Below are 22,858 nucleotides of genomic sequence, written 5' to 3'. Positions count from 1 at the left end.
AAAAAAAAAAAAAAAAGTGCCCAAACGTTAAAACCTCAGTCACTGGCTAACAACAATGCTATCAAGAGAGAAAGGTCAAAAGTCTCCACTCTACACATGTTGATTTTTAAATGGAAGAGAGTAATTCTTCATTGACCTACTGGAAGCTGCAGGAGAAGTAAAGGAAAATCTGGCTGCGTCATGGACATTGAAGGTCTCACTGGAGTTAAATAAAATCTCTGAAGGAAAGAGAAGAGAGAGAAGGCAAGCCACAAATGCCTAAGCCTTAATCACTTACTACAGCTTAGGAAGCAGGGGGAAAAGAGCAGTCAGTACTTGTGATGGAGATGGAGCAGCCAAACTTATGCAGAGAGCTATGATAGCAACCCTCAGGGAGAGTAAGCTGGAAGACGATGCATTTGAGAAATGAGTAGAATACTGTTGTATGCCACAGTGCAGAGAGTGAAAAATGACAAAAGTGTTTTGAATTTTTAAGTATATATTCTTCAGTGACCTTGGAGGAAGCAATTTCAGGAGAGTAGGTTTTCAGATATTGTCAAACTAGAGAGTTTCAAAATTGAGTGGGTGATAATAAAATGAAGGCTGCAAGTGCACTGCTCATTTTTAAGGTGTGCATTGCATTGGGCAGAGTGAAGTAAAATAGAAGAGAGCTGAGCAGGGTTAGTAGATCAAATGAATTTTCTTTTCAAGGTAAATGAAACAACATTTAAGATAAGTATTTATGTTTTTATTGTTCTCTTAATTTTTATATTATTTTCATAGGCTACCTAAAATCCTTTGAATATTCAAAGGACAGATAAATGAATGGAAGAGAGGATAAAAAGAAAACAATTGATGAAACATGAATAAATGTTTAGTCTCTTACTTATCCAGTATCACTTACCTGCTATGTGCACGGTACAATGAGAGAAAACAAGGATAAAAACATATGTGTTACCCTCAGTGAATTTAGAGTAGGTGATATACTTACAGTTCTACTGTTAGCTATCAAGCAGAATGTAGCAAATATCATAATAAGAAATAAATAAGCCAAATATTTACTTTTATTTCTTAATTGTCAAGGGTACAACATACATTTTTCAGTGGAGAGTAAGAAATGGAAGAATCTGGCAAGGTTACTCAGGGACAGTGTCAGAAAGGATTAAAAAAAAAAGGACCAATAATTAAATACTGATGCTGCTTCCTCAAAGACCAGCAGGAGAGAGAGAAGAACACAGGAAACCATAGAGCTATGTAAATGAGAAGAAGAGGCAATATTGAACTGTTTCAGATGCAGGAACTCAGGCCAGAAAGCTTTGATGGTCTCGGTGAGTTAAGAGATAACCTCACCTACTGAGAAAGAAGGTAAGAACATCTGTGAGAGCCTCTACAAAGAAAAGATCAATAGGACTTCTGACTGACTCCATGTATTTGCACTGCCTGAAACCTGCCCCACTTCATCACAGGCAAAATACAGCTAGTTATTTTTAAGAGCTCATTTTCCTCCTGAAATCACCTGAGATGTGACTTTCCAGAATAATCACCCTCCTTCTTGAGTTTCTATTATTCGTATAACTTGTTCCACATTCCCCATGTTATTGTATACTCTTCTGCTTAGTTCTCTAGTTGTTTTTCATTGCCTTACCCGTGCCTGACTAGAGACTCCTCAAGAACAAGGAGGTACATCTTAAACTGACTCTGTATCTTTCCAAATGTCTGCAGAGTAGTCTTTCAACAAACATTTCCCTATTGACCAAAGAGGAGAAAGAAGTATTACAAACACATGTCTAAGGAAGATGCCTCTCTCCTCTATTACTCCAGGAGATTTATTAGACTATTAAATTGTATGTCTAATATATAAGTTGTACAAAACAAGATGACACAGCAGTAATGTTTGTAGAATTCTAAATACATACTTCATCTTTAAAGGTGATTTTTTAATCTCACTAGTTGTCAGGAATTTCAAAAACATTTTCCTTTAAGTTATATTCTAGATTATAGGAGTAGGGTCAGAAATGATAACTCCATATACAGTATAATAAAGAAAGGCAAGACTATTGTATGTTCTATCATCAGTGCTACTTTTATTCTATAAAGAACAAAGCAAAGTTGAGAAAAGTAGACTAAATAATTGTGTAATCTGAATACTTCAAACCAAATCATACTCTGGTTAAATCTACACCATAAAATGTACAAATAATTCTGGCTGAAAATTGATTTTTTTAAAAAAAGTCCAATAAATAAAGGTTTGTCCTTAATTATCAGTAAAACAATACTAATTTGCATTTTATTTAAAAGTATAAGCTGGTACTTGGGAATGATTTAACTGCTGACTAACATCATTACAGGACTTTCATTTGGATTTTGAAGAGTTGTACATTGGTCTTGGTTTTAAATGTTTCATGGACTGAAATTGTTGAGGCTGCTGATTTCTATTTATTGTAAATTCGCACAACAGGTTGAGTATCCATCCTCTGAAAACTGGAAATCCAAAATGCTCCAAAATCTGAACTTTTTTGAGTGCCAACATGATGTTCAAAAGAAATGCTCATCTGAACATTTTGGATTTCTGATTTTTGGATTAGGGACGCTCAACTGGGTAATATAATGCAAACATTCCAAAAGCTAAGACAATCTTAAATCTGAATTACTTCTGGTCCCTAGCATTTCAGATAAGGGATACTCAAATGTAAAATCTCAGACAATGTGATTGAGCACTACACCATAATGTTTGCTCTATGTATTATGGTGAGTGACTGCACCTTTTCACTAAACCAACCGGAAAATTTATTTGATCTACAGTAAAATCAAAGTAATAGCAATGTAAATACTTTATAATGGATTTATCATTTACGCTGCCTATTATCAATGTCTCAGCACATTGCCTTGGTTTAAGCATGAACATGCGAAAAGTTAGATTTTCTTTTCTTCTAATTTGACCCGAGCTACTGTGTAAGGTAGTCTCAAAAAAAGACATAAACAGAGTCATTTCATCTCTTTCTGATTTCTGCATAGAATGCCAGATCTGGAATAAACTTTGGAAATCACAGACAAATCTTCTTTATCCTAGTTAAGAAGTGGTCGGAAAAGAGGCTCAGGGAGGTTGAGTACCTATCCCAGCACACCCATCCCAAAAGCCATGGCAACAAGTTATAACTAACCTGTTCTAGACCCTTTTTCACTGAGCATATCAATCATGCAGTCACCAACTTTTTAGGATTATTTGCTGAAGTACAGAACACACAATTCAATTATTTACCACAAAGTATACACATAACTAATAATCAAATCAAGAAATGAAACATAGTCAATACATCAGAATCTGATCTTCGTGTTTCTTCCTGGTTACTGCCCTCTCTTTCATCTCCCAAGGAAGCTACAATCCTAATTTCTAACATAGGACAAAACATAACATCAACAGGAACATATAGTGTGGGTTTTTTTAAATACTGATGCTTTTTTTTAGTGGAGGGGATATTTATCCAAGTTATTTCATGAAGCTATAATTTGTTCATTTCTGTAAGTGTACAGAATTCTATTGCATTAATATACTACAATCTATCTATTCATTATAATATCAATAGAAATGTATGTTTTATTCCCCATTCTTCAGCTACTATAAACAATGTTGCCATGGACATTTTCATCCATGACTGTGGGCACACATGGTTATGCATTTATGTCTGATATATGACTAGAAATGAAATTACTGGGTCACGCAGTAGACTATGTTCTACTTTAGTAAACACTGCCAGATTGATTTTACAAAGTGGTTACACAATTCACTCTTTTACTAGAAATATTTGAGAGAATATTCTTAGAGCTTTAGAGAAGCATGTATTGCATACCTACTATATTCCAGAAACCATGTTAACTTCTGAGGCTGAAAATATGCTAAGAAACAGAACTTTCTCTTGAGGACTTTTCATCCAAGTAGACGTGAGAAATATATAATCAAATAAATGTAAAAGAAACAATCCAGTGTCTACATTATCTATACCTATAAAGCATCTTCACACTTTATTTTTTTTTAATTCAGCTTTTATTTTAGATTCAGGGGATATATGTGCAGGCTTGCCACCTGGGTATATTGTGTGATGCTGAGGTTTGGGGTATAAGTGATCCCATCACCCAGGTAGTGAGGATAGTACCCCATAGTCAGTTTGTCAGCCCTTGCCCTCATCTCATGGTCCTTCTTCTAGTAGTTCCCAGTGTCTGCTGTTCTCGTCTTTATGTCCACATGTACTCAATGTTTAGCTCCCACTTCTAAGTAAGAACATGCAGTATTTGGTTTTCTGTCTCTGCATTAGTAATGGCTTAGGATAATGGCCTTCAGTTGCATTTATGCTGCCACTATAGTGCCACTACACTATTCTATGCTATTTTATGGTTGCATAGTATTCCATGGTGTATATGTACTAAATTTTCTTTACCCAAACCACAGTAGTTGACTTAGGTTGACTCCATGTCTTTGTTATTGTCTTCACTTTGTTTCTGTCTCCATGGTATGCATACGCTCCACATGCTTAAGCTGGTTGTGAATGACTATCTCTATGAGGGAAAGTGTAGGCATCAGTGTGTGGGTGATCAACCCTAGATACACACAGGAGTCAGAAGTTGTCATAAGAGTGACAGTATTAAGACTGGCATTGAAAGGTGGTTTTCTGCCAGGGACACCCGGGAGATAAGGGCTTTCGGGAAAGAGAAAAATTTGGGAGCAAAGTCACCAGAGATTTTATCAGCATGCCACAGTCAGAAAACTAGAATAGGAGGGCTGAGAAACTGATATCAACTGAAAAGGATGAAAATATCCTAGAATAAAGGGCAAGGTTATGAAGGGCTTTAAATACTTTGATAAGGATATTGGACTTTATTTCTCAAACAACGAGGAAACCACCAAAGGATATTTTTAGCAGAAGAATAAAATGATCGTACTTGAATTTCAGAAAGATCACTGTGGTCTTGGAGGATTGATTAGAAGAACACAATATGAAAGGCCTATCATCATTTAAATGGCTGCTGCCACCATGGTTGAAGAGAGAAGATGCTGATGGTTTATGCTGGAATATATACAGTGGAGAGGAAAAGAAAAGAGTGTATATGACGTTTATGAGACAGAATCAACTGGACATACCATAGATTACATGTGGATATTAGGAATAAGGAGGTATTTTTGGTTTATTTAATTAGTTGACTAGATGGATGTGGTTGCTTGTTTGTCAAGATCAGGTAAATTCTAAGAGAGGAATATTTAGAGACAGAAAGTAATTTCTATTTTGGAAACATTGAGGAGGTAATTTTGGAAATGTTAGTAAGCTGTGTGATATGTCAGATACCAGTAGTTTTCCCAAAAATTCATTATCTCCTTTTCCTTTTAGTTATGAAACTAACCACACTTGAACTGGGCGCATGGTTCTTTATTAATAATTAATGAGTATGTCTCCCAGCCTCCATTGTAGGTAGGTCTGACAAAGAGATTAAGTTCTGAACAATGGGATTTGGATAGAAGTTATATCTAAAAGTTATAGGTCATAATACCTTAATACAAAGAGCTGGACCCTCCACTTCTTCCTCCCCTCTCATTAACTGAAAAGGGAATGTAGCATTAAGACACATGTTTGCCATGTGAACAATGGGAATACGTCCAAGAATGGCAGGACCACAAGACTTAAGAAACATCTTGTAGAATACAGCTGCCCTATCCCCCTGCATTGGACTGTTTGGGACTGTCACTGAGAAATAAGCACCTTCCTTGTTTAAGCCACTTTCTTTTTTGGTCTGTTAAAACAACTTAAGTTATATCTTAATACATGGAAGCTAGAAATGGAGGCATTGTTCATATTCCACCAACCCAGCGACCAGCTTATAGTTTTAATTCCTCTATCATGGTAATAGATGTTATCTCTCATGCCAGAACATAAGATAAGCAGAGTATCTACAAAAAGATATTTGCTATTCTTAGAGAAGGTTTTGTTGACTAACATGGGGCTTTTTGGCTATCACCATTCTGCCGAGATATGGTATTCCTAGGAACAAAACAGAATGTTTATATGAAAAATTAAGAAATATTGGTTAGGAGCAGGAGACTACAAAACACTTAGTGACTTAAAGAAAAAGATTATTATGTCACTTCCATAAAATCACACCAAGGTAAAGATTAAACATCAATGGGGGGCTGCTCAATACCATTTAGTCACTGAGGGATTTAAATTGCCCCCATTGTCATCTTCTCCATGGCCACAGTGGTTGCCTCAGATTCCAGCCAGTAGGAAGAGAATAGGGGAAAATGTACCCAATGTTTTAGCTTATAACCCCAGAGGTATAACATAGCACTTTTTCTCTGATTTAATTACCAGCAAGTTAATTATATTGCCATATCTTAACTGCAAAGAATACTAAGCCTTGCCTTGTTCCCAGAAAGAATAATAAAGTAGATTTTGGTAGATTTAGCAGCATCTTCTTCTAAATTAAGATAAATGAGAAGTCCAAGAAAGAGGAAAAATGAATGTCAAAAATTAATTTGGGTCAGATTATGAATGACTTTAAAGACTCAGTAGCCATACAAACTGTTTAAGCAGTAAGATTACAAATACTCTAACAAGATAAGTTGTGCACGTCCAAAGGTTGACTAGAGATGAACTAGTGGTAAAGACAGCTTTTAGAAGACTACTCATTTAGATAAAGAAAATACTAATACAGTCTGGAAAAACCAATGACTATTATAAGAAAGATGAGGGGGAGCAAAACTTATGCAATATCTCTAGAGAGAACATGAAAAAGTGTTGGGAGGTAGGTGGGGAGAAGAAAGTAGCACTGGAGCAGGAATCTGGAGAACGGGAGACTTAAGTTTAAGACAGGCATCTTAAAGCTCAATTTGGATTATTTAAGTAGTAGAGTCCAGAAGAAAACTGTAAATGTTTTCCTGGACATCCATCCACAAGACTTGGAGCTGGTGATTCACAGAGTTGTGGTTATAACCATTAGTATACCTGAGAGGAACAGAGCAAAAAGCAGAAAGAAGGAAGGATGATTCAACATTTCTGACCCCCTCCTCCCAAATTCATATGTTGAACTCTAATCTACAATGTGATGATATTAGGATGTGGGCTTTCGAGAGGTGATTACGCCATGAGGTTATAGCCCTCATGAATTGGATTCGTGCTTTTAGACAAGAGACCACAAAGAGCTAGCTAGTCCCTTCCACTATGTGAGGATACAGTGAGAAGGTACCACCTAAGAACCAGAAAATGAGCCCTCAACAGACACTGAATCTGTCAGCACCTTGATCCTGGACTTCCCATCCTCCAGAACTATAATAAATAAATTTATATTGTTTATATAAGCTATCTAGTGTATGGTACTTTGTTATAGCAACCTGAATAAATTTAAGACAAATAAATAATATGTGAAATGCCAGGTCTTGGAAGAGAGTAAAAAGAAGAATCAGTGAAGAAAACTAAGAGATCAGTTGGAGACTCAAAGACAATATAGAAATGTTATGAGCAGAATGAATTTCATCAAAAAAGTCTCCTGCACCCTCAATAATGTAGTCAGAGTAATGATTTCAGAACTATTTCACAAGCAGACGTAACCAAAGCAACACACACTAGTTTGCATTTCATCCTTATGACTGTTTTTTTAAATTACAGAGGACAACTTGTAGTGTAATGTATAACAAAACAAGGAAGTGGTGTGGCTTTTACATGAATGACTCACACAGCTGTGAAACAAAAGCCAAACCCCCTTCACAAATCAGTCAGAGCCTATTCATAAGCAGGTTTGAACAGATACCCAGGAGGCAAGTGCAAATTGAAAACAGTTCTAGTCAAATCCACTTTGTTTTATAGCCCTTGGACATTTCAAAAATATTGCTAGTGTTTCTGGATCCAGTGTCTTTTTATTTGGAGCTTAATCCTGAGGTCCTTTCTTGAATAGAAATTATTTATACACAGTATTCAAACTTATCATTGGGTATAAAAAACATAAGCTAATTTATTTCTCTTCTTTTTACTGCAGGTCAAATTATTCACTCATTTAACAAATATGCATTATACTTATGAAGAAAATTTGTACTTTATATAAGCACATCCACTGTAGCACCTATAATAGAAACTATGGTCACTTGGACAAGTAATTCATGCATCAAAAAAAAATCCATTATGGATAAAATGTAACTGAAATATTGTATTCTAGTACATAAACATGTTTTTAGTTGTAGTTATATTTTTTCAGTTATAAAATACACAAAATAATATTGTAATTATTTTACTCAAACATGTAACCAAACATAAGTATGTGTGTGCATATATTTTATATGTATATATAATATTACAAATACATATAAGGATCTCACACATTATCTCCTAGTTTCATTTTTGACATGTGAAGGGAAAGCAAAACTATTTCCTTCATTTTGTGATTTTACACAGGAACAATTCCTGTAAAATAATAATGGTATGCTGAAATTATATTGCAGTTAAAATTTAGGGCTAGGAAGGATTTTTAGATATCATTGAGTCCAGTCCATTCGTTACAGTGATGAAGAAATGGAGTCACAGAAAGCTGCATTGAATGATCCAGGTCTTTGCAATCCCATCCCTGTTCTCTTTCTACTGTAACTGTAACCCTAAACCTCTATTATAGCAAAAAAATAAGTTAATGGGCCACAAATTCTGCAGAAGAATACACATTCTATAGGATAGCTTATAAACATATAATTCTCTATAGATTATAAAGCTATGATCTCTACTATAAAATTCATGAGGTATAATAATAGATTGTTACAGATGAGGAGACTGATGCTTAGAATAGCTAAATGATTTAAAGTCACACAAATAGTGAATTTCAAATTGTTTCTGACATTCTACACATATGTACATAAGATTTGAAATTTAAAATGGCTGTTAATACCAGCAAACTATGGAAGTGAAATCAGGGTAGAGAACAAAGACTTACTGGCATTACTGCCAGCCAGACGGAATTTTACAAGGTGAGTTTTGCTTACTTTCAGACCATCTTCACAAGTGATATCACCTACCTAATAGACTAAATGATTGCCAATGCATTTCTTCAATTCAATTGAAAAGAATACAAAACCTTTGACAATAAAATTTTAAATTTCTAAAACTATAGTTAATAATGGGCATTTCTATATTTAAACCATTAAAATGTGATTAATATTTTTAAATATTCCTGATATTGAAAGTTGACATGTTACCTGGTTTGCCAAAATTCTTTCAAATTATGGTCAGATTTATATGGATATGTCTTTCCACCATGAATGGACATTACAAATCCCATGCATCTGCTAAATGCAACAAAGGCTTTCTTTGGAAACTGTAATATAATCAATCCCTCAACCCTGAAAAAACAAAAGCTTATAATGAAAAGTTACAGATGTCAACTTTAATACAAACTAAACCATCAAACCATTCAGAGTATTTTTTATTGTCAGAATTATCTACTTTGTTTAATTTACTTCACAACCAAAATGAGTGAGTGAAGTCAATAAGTTGTTTCCGCATAGCAATAAGGTAGCTAACATTACCACGGCTATTTAAATGTTTGGGGTTTTGTTTTGCTCTGTTTTTCAGGTAATCCCTTAAAAATCTCTATGAAGTAGTTACTATTACTGACCCCAAAAACAGAAAAACAAAAAAAAATGATGCAAGGAAGTTAAACTGGCCTGAGCTTACTCCACAAGTAATCTGACTCCAGAGCCCTCATATTTACTCATAAAGCTGTACCTCCTCTCAAGTTATATACTAGCTACAAAAATAATTACATGTATTTCATCTGAAATTCACAGTAACCCGAGTGAGTCCTAACGATAGCACAGTAAATTTCCCCATATCAAAAACTAAAAAGTAAATTATGTTTTATCTTTCAATAAAGTAAGAAGAGGCCAATTCATTAAAATATTAGTTTTCTAATTACCTCCACACTACCTCTTAAATCCAATATATATACAAGGAAACAACTGAGAAATATTACGAACAAACCAATGGAGATGCCAAGACTCCTTTGTAAATACTACAATCCATATACATTGTGAAAATTGAGTCCCATCAACCGCCAGCCAGACACTATATTTTATAACTGTTGCACGTAATTCTAAAATTTGGGTTGCCCTTTCCCCTCCTCAAAACTGATCGAAATCTATATGCAGACAAATGCTAGAACTAGGCAACCAACAAAAAGAAGACTGAAAAAAGTTATAAGAAGCTTACAATATTCATCTAAAAGTTTACTGTCCATGTGATATTCACATCAGGACGGTTATCTATAAAAATAAATAGGCACCAATAAGTTATTAAAACCTAACAGAATTTTCATATGTAAAACAGTTCATTCCCCAATAGTTCACAACACACACAGATGAAACTTAATCCAAGTGAGGATTTATTTTCAAACAAGCTGTCCAATTCTCATTTCCACATATATTTTCTTTTTAGAGGCTACATAGCATTAATCTAAAAATAAAATAATGCTCAATAGCTGAGAAGTTTAGAAACTTGTTTATTTAAGTAAGTTGCCTATCAACTAAAAATATGGATTTTTTGAATAAGGACTCTTTTGAGAAATGGAAGAGAATTTGATTGCTGGACAAGTGTTCTGATTTTTACAAAAGGAAACATTTAGACTGGTGTCTCTCTAACAAAGAATATAGGGTCAGAAATTCTGAGCTAAATTAATGGGCACAGCATCATAGTCATACACCTTGAAGTAAAAGTGCTGAACAATTTATCAACCTCTAAAGTTCATCAACATTAGGCAAATTTTAAAAAACAAAATAATAGAATGGTGGTCACAAAGTGCTAATACCAGATTTTGAGTTTCTCAAATAAGTGATGTACACTATGTGTTCTCCTGAAGCCATATCATAATTAATGAAATAAGAAATGTTTTCCTTTAATTAAATATGTCCAATGGTCATCTTCTTTTCACCTTACAATTGAATGCACGTAGAAGGAAGAGACCAGAACAGTGAAAAACACAGAATTATGCCCTCTGAGTAATGAATGCTAAAATAAATAACTTTGGGACTACAGGGCTTCCAATATATGAAGGACTTTCATATGGAAGAAGAAAGAGTTAGATACATTGAACATCTGGCACAATGCCTAATTCATTTTAGGTACTCATTAAATATTTACTCTATGACTGAGGGGATGAATCAATTAATGCACAAATCATTTGCTGATTATCTCCAGAACAAGAAAATTATATTAGAATCACAAAATTTAGTTTAAGTTATAGGAAGGCAGAATTTTGCTTTAACATATAAAATAGTTTATAAATTGTAATTGTTTGATAATAGAAATAGGCTGTCTCTAAAGGCAGAATGTCCCCTAAAGCTAAGTCTGTTTCACTTGGATGTTTGAGAAGGGACTGCCTTTCAGATGGGCATACAAACTGGCTGCTGACTTTTAAAAGTTCCCATGTTGCTGTGATTTCTTCTTTCAGATTCTCTCATTTCTCCAGTTAGGACAGCAATTTGTGAAATTTCCCTCTGCCTTGAAATTCCACTCTTATTTCCATTGTCCACTGAGAGAAAATACTATTACAACAGAATCATTCATCAAGGGTCATTCATTTAATCTTGCCCCTCCACTACATAGTCATATCCCAACTCCTGACGAACAGGAGTGGAAAAGAACCAAAGTGCTCTTAGATTACAAACAACATCCTTATGTGTGTGCGGGAGTGTGTCTGCATGCATGTATTCTTATCTGATATCTTTTGCAGTGACACTAGCACATTTTTTGACTTATGAAGATGATGGTTTGAGTAATTATCCAGATATGACTCATTTCCTGGTTTTGTTCATTACAATCATCTTGATAGACGCAGGGGGCCAAGAAAGTCACAATTTTGGTCCTATCTGAAGTTGTCACAATTGAACAGATGTGACAAAATGTGAACATGGGTATTATATGGAGACTCAAAGAAGCTAATTTATTCTCTTAATCTTGGTTGAGATATAGTAGCTGGGGGTGAAACTGAGAATAAAGAAACTTTAGTTTCAGACCTGACACTTACCATTCTATGCTAGATTTCTCACATGGAAAATATGGAATGGTGGCAGCTATTTATCCTCTCCTGCATCCTAGGCTTTTGTGCTTCTGAAAATGAAATAGTAATGAAAATATTTTGTTCATATTGCCACATACAAATAGCAAGTATCGCTAAATCTAAGTATGAGTTTAAAGTCCAGGCATAAAGGAGTGTGCACCAACTATCAGTGCAATTGGAAACCTATCAATGCTATAAAGTACCAATTAGAAACCAGAACTCCATTACCAGCATTCTAGAAATACAGTACTTATTTGCCAGCATTGTTACTGCCACAGGTTTCGTGTACTTCTTTTAAAGCCACTTTGCAAGAACAAACTTATACTCCAGAAATGTATAAAACCTGCATCCCATGGCACAGTCCTTATGTAAATTTTATTTCATATTGATTTTGTCTTTCAATCATATTCATTGCAAAGTCAAGTCACGAAAAAAAAATCAATAACTGAACATTAAGGAGGCACTTTTCATACAAAGGGCCTTCTACTATTTTACATCACTTTTCTTTTTACTTTACTTTCTACATTCTGAAATACTGCAAGCTGAAAAATGAATAACTGAATAAATTAAATTAAAGTTAACATTATCCTGCATTTTGAAAGAGCAAAACATCTTAAGTCGATTCAAGAACTTTCTTTTTCTTTTTCCTTATGATAGCCAGGTTCTTTATCAATATCATGGCTTAAGAATATATTATCCCATGGCTGCCATTGAAATGAGTGGTACAGCATCCAGGTATGAAAGGGCATTTGATGATGTGGCAGGTGAGAGCTTATTAAATCTTGAATTTGAAGTACCGGGACATTAACAAACTACACAGTTCAAACAACTATGGAATCCACTGAAGCTATATGTCTCTTAAGAAGATAACACACCATGTAGGTTTCAATGTTCAAGTGTTTTCAGAGGCTTTGAAAACTGAACACCTGCAGTTATTCACATATTAACCTTGCCTTTTCAGTATAAAGATTCCAATGCCATTGTTTGTGAAAATATTACATTTACTAAACCATAGCTAACTGCTTTTAGAATTTTGCATTGAAAGATACATTGTAGTTAATATTAACTGTTCTATATTTAGGAAATAAAAATTTCTTATCCATCTTTCAATTAATGTTAAGAATAACATATACAACTTTCCTTCTCTATATTAAATATACTTAAAAAAACATTTGGGAAAATATGAAAAATAAACATCTCTAAACTTTTATCAAATCTTATATACACAAACAAGAGAATTCATGCACTTGCTTTTCATATCCTGCCCTGTAGAAGAAAAATGTGCATAATGTATACATATATAAGTTTATGATAAATGTTACTGATATAAAGAATGTACAGCACACAATTCACAAATAATTATAAAATATACAATATTATTTATTAAAAATTCCCTAGAGCCAATTCGTTTGCACATAATTTTTTGTTGGTTTTTGCTGAGCTCTTGGATGAGTACTTGTCAGGGTTCTCCAGAGAAACAGAACCAACAGGATACACAAAAATATCTCTGAAAGACAGAGAGAGAGAGAGAGAGAGAGAGAGAAGGAGAGAGTCTATCAGCTGGTAGAATTTCAATTGCTCAATTTTACATTAACTTTTAGATAGAATGCAAATGTATTAATTAGAGTGTTTACCTAAAAGTACACATGGTTTGTTATTTTAAGCTAAACTTCGAGGAAGCATTCTTGATGCACACTTTTATGTCTAATTCTCTCTAATGAGATATATAGTAAACTATACTTAATTCGAAAAACTACATTTGCCTAGTGAGGATGCAGGCATTATAAGGAAGGCCAGTCTTTCTCTAGTAAGGCCTTCAGCTGATTGGATGAGGCCCATTCATATAATGAAGGGTAATCTGATTTATTCAGTCCACTGATTTCAATGCTAATGTCATAAAAACACCTTAACAGAAATATCTAGAATAATATCTGACCAAATACCTGGGTACCATGGACTAGCTTATTTGACACATAAAATTAACCATCACAGTAGCCACCAACCTGGTTGCAATTGATGAAAAGGGCGTTTCTACCATGAACCCTGGTTGATATTTTTTCTTACCTTAAATAACACTAAGAGAGTGAAATGAAGGAAATATGTGTTGGAATGATAACAGTGACTTTTTTTTTCTGAACTGGATAATACTTTTCAAATACTAAGAGAGTAATTCCTCAATTTTTGTGATATTAAACAATGTAAAGCACATAGTTACGTTGTACTTTTAAGTTTAATCTGCATTATTAACAATACTTTCTCCAGTACTATCTCAAGTCTTGCCAATCAGCAAAATAATAAACCATACTCTTGTTTGTAGTATTTGCTAATTTCCATAATGTAAATATATCTACTATGACCAATTTCAAGCTAACAATATGTCACTGGAGTGGAGTTGGGACAAGATATACAATTACATATCCCACAAATACAATAAACAGAAATATACTTAAGAGCATGGATAGCACTAAAATCTAGTTATATAATTAGGACATAATTTTTGAGTATAATCATTTTCAATATGATCTACTTAATTAAAAGTTTATATAATTTAATGTTCAATAATGGTGACCCTGTTTAACACCCAGCTTACAAAAATTCCTAAAATTTTAACAGTTGACTCTTGCAAGCTGGTCCAGCTAGCTCCACAAACCACTGCAGCTTTACTTTTTCCTAAACATTGCTGGTGGATAAAATTTTACAAAGAGAACTTAATTCACTTGGTATTAGGGATTAACATTAATAAAATATAATAAAATCTTCCTGTAATGTGTTCAGCCTTATCAGTTATTAATACTTATTATGAATTCGTCTGCAAGCTCCTTTCCTGCAGGCAGGCTTTGATGAACAGAGTGACAGTATGGGGACATGAGAAGGGATGTGGAAAAGGAGTACAAGTGGAAGAGGAAAGGCCCATAAGCCTTTCCTTTATCACAGAAGTGCAATGTGCCAAACTGAAAATGCAGGTTACACCTGGCCCTTCATATACGGCCATGCATTGCTATGACATAGATGCAAATATTGAGAAATTTCAATTGATCAGTTTTACAACAAACTTTTAGACAGAATGTAAGTTTATTTAATGAGTGTTTTTGCCTAAACGTACACATTCTGTGGATGGCTTATAACTTCAAGCTAAAATTCATGGTAATGTTCTTGATGCATACTTTTATACCTACTTCAAAAAAACTACGTCTTCCTTGAGAAGATGCAAGCATTGCAGTCATGACCTAAGGCACACATGAATTTTGCTAGTATGTTATATTTATGCTAATAGAAAAATAAAAAAAAAACAGATAAAATTCAAGCTCTCTGCTCTTGCTTTCCTTCAATGTATCAAAGTGGTTGTCTCTTTAAAAACATTACAAAAAGTTACAAAGTCTGTCTTCAGAGAAAGGGATTCTAAGAACACTAACAAAAATGATGGACTTGAAAGTCAAAGTAAACATAAAAGCTTCATATGTTCTAATTTATGGTGGTGCTCCTATCTTCACACACAGCAGGATGTTAAGCCTTCCTTGTCCAGGAACATCACAAAAGTTTTGGAGAGCACTGGCTTTTGGCATTGATATCAGGTCTTAACTTTAGAAACCTGAGATAATTAGTTTTAGAAATGTAAAGTTTTCTTGATAGAGAGAGAGGTAGGTAGCTAGATAGATGATAAACAAACAGATACATACATAGAGGTACACACACACACACACACACACACACACACACACACACACATCTACATCTCAATTCTCAAACTTCCTGACAGGTCTGGCATCTAAAAATACTGTGAAGGACATAAAATCTGCCTTCAAATCTCCCACCTTCCCATCTATCTTTTCTTTATCATCATGTTCTTTCTTAAGTATATTGGAGGTAGGGTGCGGTGGCTCACACTTGTAATCACCACTTTAGGAGGCCTAGGTGGACAGACCACTTGAGGTCAAGAGTTCGAGAGCAGCCTGGCCAACATGGTGAAACCTCATCTTTACTAGAAATGCAAAAATATTAGCAGGGTGTGATGGTAGCCATCTGTAAACCTACCTACTTGGGAGTCTGAGGTAGGAGAATCGTTTGAACCAGGGAGGTGTGTAGGTTGCAGTGAGCCAAGATTGTGACACTGCACTCCAGCCTTGATGACAAAGTGAGACTCTGTCTCAATCAATAAAATAAAATAAAAAACAAAAATAAAAAGGTATATTGGAGTTAACTCAGGACATCCCTAACCACCCCAGTTATACCCAAAATTTCCATTCTAATTATTTCATGATACCCTCTTACCTATCTCTCTCTCTCTCTCTTTTTTTTTTTTTTCTTTAGATAGTGTCTCACTTTGTCACCAGGCTGGAGTGCAGTGGCACAATCTTGGCTCACTGCAACTTCCCCCTCCCGGGTTCAAGTGATTCTCCTGCCTCAGCTTCCTGAGTAGCTGGGATTACAGGCATGCACCACCATGCTCAGAGAATTTTTGTATTTTTAGTATAGACGGGGTTTTACTACATTAGCAAGGATGCATGTGCAAAGACCCTATAGAGGAAGAAGCATGGTGTCTACCTTCAAGGGACAGAATGCAGGTCCATGTGGCAAGCAGGCAAAGAGACTCAGCAGATGGTGAGACTCAGAGAGGGTGGCAGGACTGACGACGTACAGCCCTGTAGCTTCTCCCAAGGATATTCATCTTTTCCTGTGCAGTAGTCCCAGAATCATTCCACACACCCAGCAGGTGGGTGCAGCAAGACATGACTTGTATTTTAGAAACATTCCTCTACTTGCAAGGTTGAGAATGAATTAGAGGGGATAAGAGTGTGTGTGGGAGACAGAGGCTTATTATAAGCAAAACACAGATGAGAGACAATGTTAATATATGCAGGCTATTGATGGTAGAGAGAGAGCACAGCTTCAAAACATACAGGTGGTGAATGAAGAAGCCTTAGAGATAGGTTAGAAGTAGAGGAAGGAGAGAGTCAGGATAGTGATATTTTACTTAATTAAAAAAGAAAAAAAAACTGGGGTATATTCATAGGACATCTGTATTCACAAAAGCTAATTGGTGAGTCAGGTTAATTACTGCTCTCCACATGCTGAATTTCTGACATAGTTTCTGGAAGCATAATTCGGCAACACAACAATGGTAGGGAATGTCATGCCAAAATGAATTGCTAACATATGCAATTAAAATAAATGTCTATGAGACATAACTGTCAAAATAGTAATTACGACATGGGGAGCTAGAAGCAATCTGAAAACTTATTTGAAATTAAATTTCTGTCCTCTCTATAGACTCAGTATATTCCAAACCAAGGTATTTTTTTTTTCTAAAAAGAAAAAATTTAAAAAAGCTAATCAAAGTTTTTATTACTGAATATTCAACAACATAAGTCAGATAAACAGTCTGTAAGTGGGAACTCCTTTGAGTACTTTAATGATTTTGAAATCATGTCCATTTAAAATGTATTTCAATTTTGAAAATTAATGAACAAACCACTCTTAATTTTAAAAGTACATGGTCATTTTTGTAATTCACTACTTGTAACTAAGTTTTGTAATATAAGAGCAACACGCCAAACACAAAGTTAGAACTTGGAACATGTGTATTAAAGAGTATTTACTAAGAAACCTATTCAATTTGAAAAAGCTTTAAAACAGAATAGGATATGCATGCAATCAAGAGTCCCAGATGTATTTCTCTGTTTGGATGTGCTAGCATGAGATGAAGAGGCTTTTTAGGTAAATAATCATAGTATTCTGCAAAAATACTATTCAACAAGAAACATTCTGAAGCATACTTCTAGCAAATCTTAAGAAGGTACATTTCACAAATTCTGAAAACTCAGATTTTTTTTTTCCATTTATTTTATTGCATTTTAGGTTTTGGGGTACACGTGAAGAAGATGCAAGATTGTTGCATAGGTACACATGTGGCAGTGTGATTTGCTGCCTTCCTCCCCATCACCTACATCTGGTATCTCTCCCTTTGCTATCTCTCCCCAGCTCCCCAACCCCACCGTCTCTCCCCTATTTTCCCCCAACTGACCCCAGTGTGTAGTGCTCCCCTCCCTGTGTCCATGTGCTCTCATTGTTCAACACCCGCCTATGAGTGAGAACATGCGGTGTTTGATCTTCAGCTCTTCTGTCAGTTTGCTGAAAACTCAGATTTTTTAATGATTATTATTTTAAATTTCAACATCTCTGAAATCAAGAGGTCTCTTATCAGCTATTTCCTTACAAAGATTATGAAGACAAATGCACGGGAAAGTCATTACAAACTTGCAATTACCTGTTCTTGGACATAGCTAATCAAAGTCTTTCTCCTGACTAAGCTTTGGGCAGTGTTGCTACAACACATGTTAATTGCCACTTAAAACATCTTCTCATCACTGAAACATAAATATATTGTTTACATGGATACATAGCAACAAAAGACAGGGCATAAATTTGGTCCTAGTAAAATAGTCTTCATTGGAGGAATGACAATTACTGATTTTCACACAAATCAACAAAATGTTCTATGAAACATGAGAAAGATAACCACTAACATATGTAACTGTATTATATTTTTTTCTGATATTTGTACAAAGGATTTCCTGATATCCCACTCAGTGAAGATGAAGGAAGGAAAGACTTGCCCAAACTCTCAGAATAGATTTAAAAATGTCTCAAAGTAATGAAGGCATGAGGAGATAGATTCATGCATTGGACCTGGGCAGCGGCAGGGGTCAGGGGGGATATCATTAATGAAACTATCAGAATTTATTGGAAGTCTTTTTTTATTTCCTAGTGATATATAAATAATGGTACAACTTAAAATTAATGTCATATTAGTTTCAGGGTAACTTAGTTATGGACGAGCAATGAATTAAAACAGATGGAAAACCAGGGTTCTAGTCCCAGATCTTTACACAAATAATCTGGAAAATCATTAGTTAGTCTGTTAACTTATGTGAGCCCCAATTTCCTCACCTGTAAAATAAAGACAGTGTGCTAGATTATTGCTAAAGCATTCTAGTTTTATGATATTACAATAAGTCTGTTATTGCTTTCAAACGTTGGATATAAAAGAACTTCACATTTTAAAAATGATACATTATATACTTTTGTTACATTTTGATACTTTCAATAAAGTTATCAGAAAAAATATATATAGGAAAAGTTGGTTCACTAAAATTCCTATTCATTTGAAACTCTAAAAAGCATAAAATCAATATAATTAGCATTTTTTTCCTATGAATTTGCATTCAAGCTTTTGAAAGTGAAACATAACAGCAACCACACTAAAAGTGGAAAGGAACAAGTAGTAAATAAAACACTGGATAAAAGCAGATTTGGTCAAATATTACATCTTCAGAACTATTTAGAAATTGCCACTGTTCATAGGAGATTAGATGCAATAGAAGGCCTCTAGCTTTACTAGCATTAACAAAAGATCCACCTAGTTTGATTGCAACTTTAGTTTAAAAAAGTACTTGTCTTTGAGTCATTTGAAAATTTGTTATAAATGTATAGTGAATGTTGTAGTGAATATGTATTAAAAATTTTCAGTTTGCTAGAATGTTTATTTAACCTGAATAATACATCATCCAATAAATTTGAATGATGTTTATAAATAAGATGTTATTGTAGTATAGTTTGATGGACAACTTTATCATCAGATAAAAATGTTCCATAGTAACCCACCAAATGGCATATATGAAATTTCACTATAAAACTTCATATAACACAGAGAGATACTACAGGACATGATAAAAGTCTTATTAAAGGAATATGGTAATGAAGATATTTTAGACAAAGATAAGCTTTTTATCTTGCACTTAGAAAGTGGTACTAACAGGCTGGGCACAGTGGCTCATGCCTGTAATCCCAGCACTTTGGGAGGCTGAGGTAGGCAGACTGCTTGAGCCAGAGAGTTCAAGGCCAGCTTGGGCAACACGGTGAAGCCCTGTCTCTACCAAAACTACAAAAAATTAGCTAGAAGTGGTGGCACATGTTTGTAGTCCCAGCTACTCAGGAGACTAATGTGGGAGAATTACCTGAGCCCAGGAAGTGGAGACGGAAAGGAAAGGAAAGAAGGAAAGGAAAGGAAAGAAGGAAAGAAAAGGAGAGGAGAGGGGAGGGGAGGGGAGGGGAGGGAGGGGAGGGGAAGAAAGAAAGAGAGAGAGAGAGAGAAAGAAAAGAAGGAAGGAAGGTAGGTGCTAATGAAGATGGATAATTTTACTAGGATATAATTTACCAAAGTCACTGAAGAATTATGCAAAGGCCAAACAAATTTTAAAATAGTAACCTGGAAACATGAGATCAAGGAAAATTTTACAAATATCTATTTCTTTCTCATAATGGGTTTTTAATTCCAGTATTTTTCACCTTAACATAGAATGTTAAAGGAAAATCACAACTGCATGTATCAAGAATTTTTTTTTAAATTATATTGTTTGAAAAAGCACAAAGCAATTCAAAAGTTTATCTTAATCTGGTACCTGTATATATGACATACACATTAAACTAACACTGTTTCATTAAAATACATATTTTATGTTGAGTCAAAGATTAATAGTACTTTTCAGCTTTTTGTATCACAGCATATATGAATTCAATCTAGGACTAATGAGATTCCTGTCTTAGTTACACTATTTAGAAGATTTTATTGGTAAAACTGGCTAACTTCCATCCCCACTGGTAGTGTTTCCAAGATATTCTATTTTTTTAATCTGAGCCAGAAATATATACATTATGCAAGCTCATCAGTACGCTTGTCAGTCCTTTCATCATTTTACCCATAAGCTATCACAGTCCCTAGTGTACATTAGGTATATTAGAACTAGGCCTCTGTAGGTCTCTCACATTTCTGTACATATTGAGAGCAGAAATACTAACTATGCTTTTGTTATGAACTCTTTTCAATTATGTTTTTATAGTAAACAGGCTGGGAATATAAAGTTAGTGTCTCCCATGGAAACAGATGGTAGAGACAGCTTTGTTTACAGTCCAATTAATAAAGACAGTGGTTCTCTTCAGAGGAAAGTTCAAGCAGATTTGTTTGTCATCCCTTACAAAACATTCAGGTGTCCTAAACTTAGGATTCTTTAGCTGTGATGCAAACCCACTAATTTCAAAATATCCATTGAGGCCCCTCTACATCATCCCCAAAGCACTTGGACAGAGAAGGGAGTTCATTTTGTTTGCTGTGCTGTTTGTCTCTGATCCAGGAGGACCATGTCTTCTGCCAGCATCTGCCATGAAACTGTGGAAGGCTAAATAAATTGTTAGCCTGAAAGTAGGGTAAAATTTCAGACTCTTCACATTCTTGACAAAATCCAACATTTTTTGCAAAACAAATGGATACATTTTCTCAGCAATTTTCCATTTTCCAGTTTTTCTCAATATTATAGGATAGTAATTACCCTCTTCGGTGTGAATTATTCACATATAAATAAATAGTGATTAATTTCATGACTACAGTACTGATTTCTGAAAAATACAATACTGGTCATTTGAGCCCAGAGGAATAAGATATGTAAGACACAGCTCAAAAAAAAGCTCAAACCAAGCTGCCCACACAGACTTATTCTGTCCTTCTCATTCCCAGCCCAGCTAGTTAGGCTTCTATCAAGTGAGGGAAATAAATATTTGGATGAAAAGTTTAGATGGAGACTTGCTAATCAACAACTAAGGTAAGCCATTTAGCATGCTATTTTTGAAATGTCAAAACAACATGTATCAGGTTCATGGACATGTTCATTGAGTGAAAATCCTATTAACTATTTAGTTACAGACTCTCTCAAACACCTTCTTCTACCATATTATAACACTGTTGGAGAAAAATATCCAGTGCTGCAATTTAGGTGTACTTTTGCATTGTAAGAAATCATTAAAGCAATAGTGAGCTGAACATTGCCAAAGTCTGAGAGGGTAACCTGGGAAACAACCATTAGGTAAATCTACTGTCTTATGATTATGATAGTGGCCAAGATCTGTGCACAAAGCAGGAAGATGATAGACATCTGATCTGTTTGAAGATGATAAGAACACAAAGATGACCTGACATTATAATCTAATAACCGGTTGAGATTTTTATAAGCTTCCATTATAGTGTGAATCTGAAAACAAGTTATCAACATTCAGATCCTAAATTAGGCACACTTAATTGATCATTTCTTATTTTCTTTAGAAAAAAATTGCATACAATAGACTGGAAAAGCTTTGTACAGTTCAACGGTCAAAACATGAGCTGATAATTTTCAAGTCCAAGGTTTTCATCCTATTGATAGTGTAACTAAATCAGGGTTTATTAACCAAGTTAAACATAATTAGGCAAATAATATTACTATATTTTGGTTATATCCTTTGCATATTTCCAAAATCAAATATAAGAAGATAATTAGGTCTACCTTATGAATTCTATCTTGAAAACTTACTGTACTCCTGACAGCTTATAGTTGGCAATACAGACTTCAAGAGGACTCTAGCCAATTGCTATGGAGAAAAAAAGGGGGCTAAGTTTGGAAAAGAGTGAAATAAATGGTAATGAGGGTTGACAGAGTTAAGTTTCTCTTGCTCTATCTGGTAGATAGTAACACCCAGGGCCATTCCTATCTACTTGCATATAGAAAAGGCTTTGCTAACATTTGATGTTAAATACAATAAAGCATATGCTAAAATGGAGGAATCTAGATATTCCTCATCATTTAAAATCCAGCATTACTTCAGGTAACTAAATAAAATTCCTTCTCTCTTATTTTTGTGAAAATTTAAGACTGAAAAGCATTTTCACCAACAGCAAAACAACAACAACAAAGGAAAATTTAGATTCACAGTTCTTCCC

At 34.6% G+C, this 22,858-nt stretch overlaps 1 protein-coding gene and 1 long non-coding RNA gene across 11 annotated transcripts in view; both read right to left on the bottom strand.

Annotated features, from left to right (window-relative positions):
- NKAIN2 (sodium/potassium transporting ATPase interacting 2) overlaps nucleotides 1–22,858 on the bottom strand; it is a 1,029,496-nt gene that overhangs the window by 906,032 nt on the left and 100,606 nt on the right. The gene's annotated exons all lie outside the window — the stretch shown is intronic.
- The window catches only part of LOC108289356, a 66,297-nt gene continuing 52,641 nt past the window's right edge, over nucleotides 9,203–22,858 (bottom strand). The window contains exons 5-6 of the long non-coding RNA XR_001819118.2: nucleotides 12,022–12,104; nucleotides 9,203–9,340 (exon numbers count right to left, since the gene is read on the bottom strand). This is a non-coding gene — a long non-coding RNA (uncharacterized LOC108289356). The remainder of the gene's footprint in view (nucleotides 9,341–12,021; nucleotides 12,105–22,858) is intronic.

The sequence above is a fragment of the Cebus imitator genome, unplaced genomic scaffold (assembly GCF_001604975.1).
Source record: "Cebus imitator isolate Cc_AM_T3 unplaced genomic scaffold, Cebus_imitator-1.0 Scaffold400, whole genome shotgun sequence".
Classification (NCBI taxonomy): Eukaryota; Metazoa; Chordata; class Mammalia; order Primates; family Cebidae; genus Cebus; species Cebus imitator.
The sequence above is the reverse complement of the archived record's forward strand: the minus strand, read 5'-3'. Positions and strand labels throughout refer to the sequence as shown.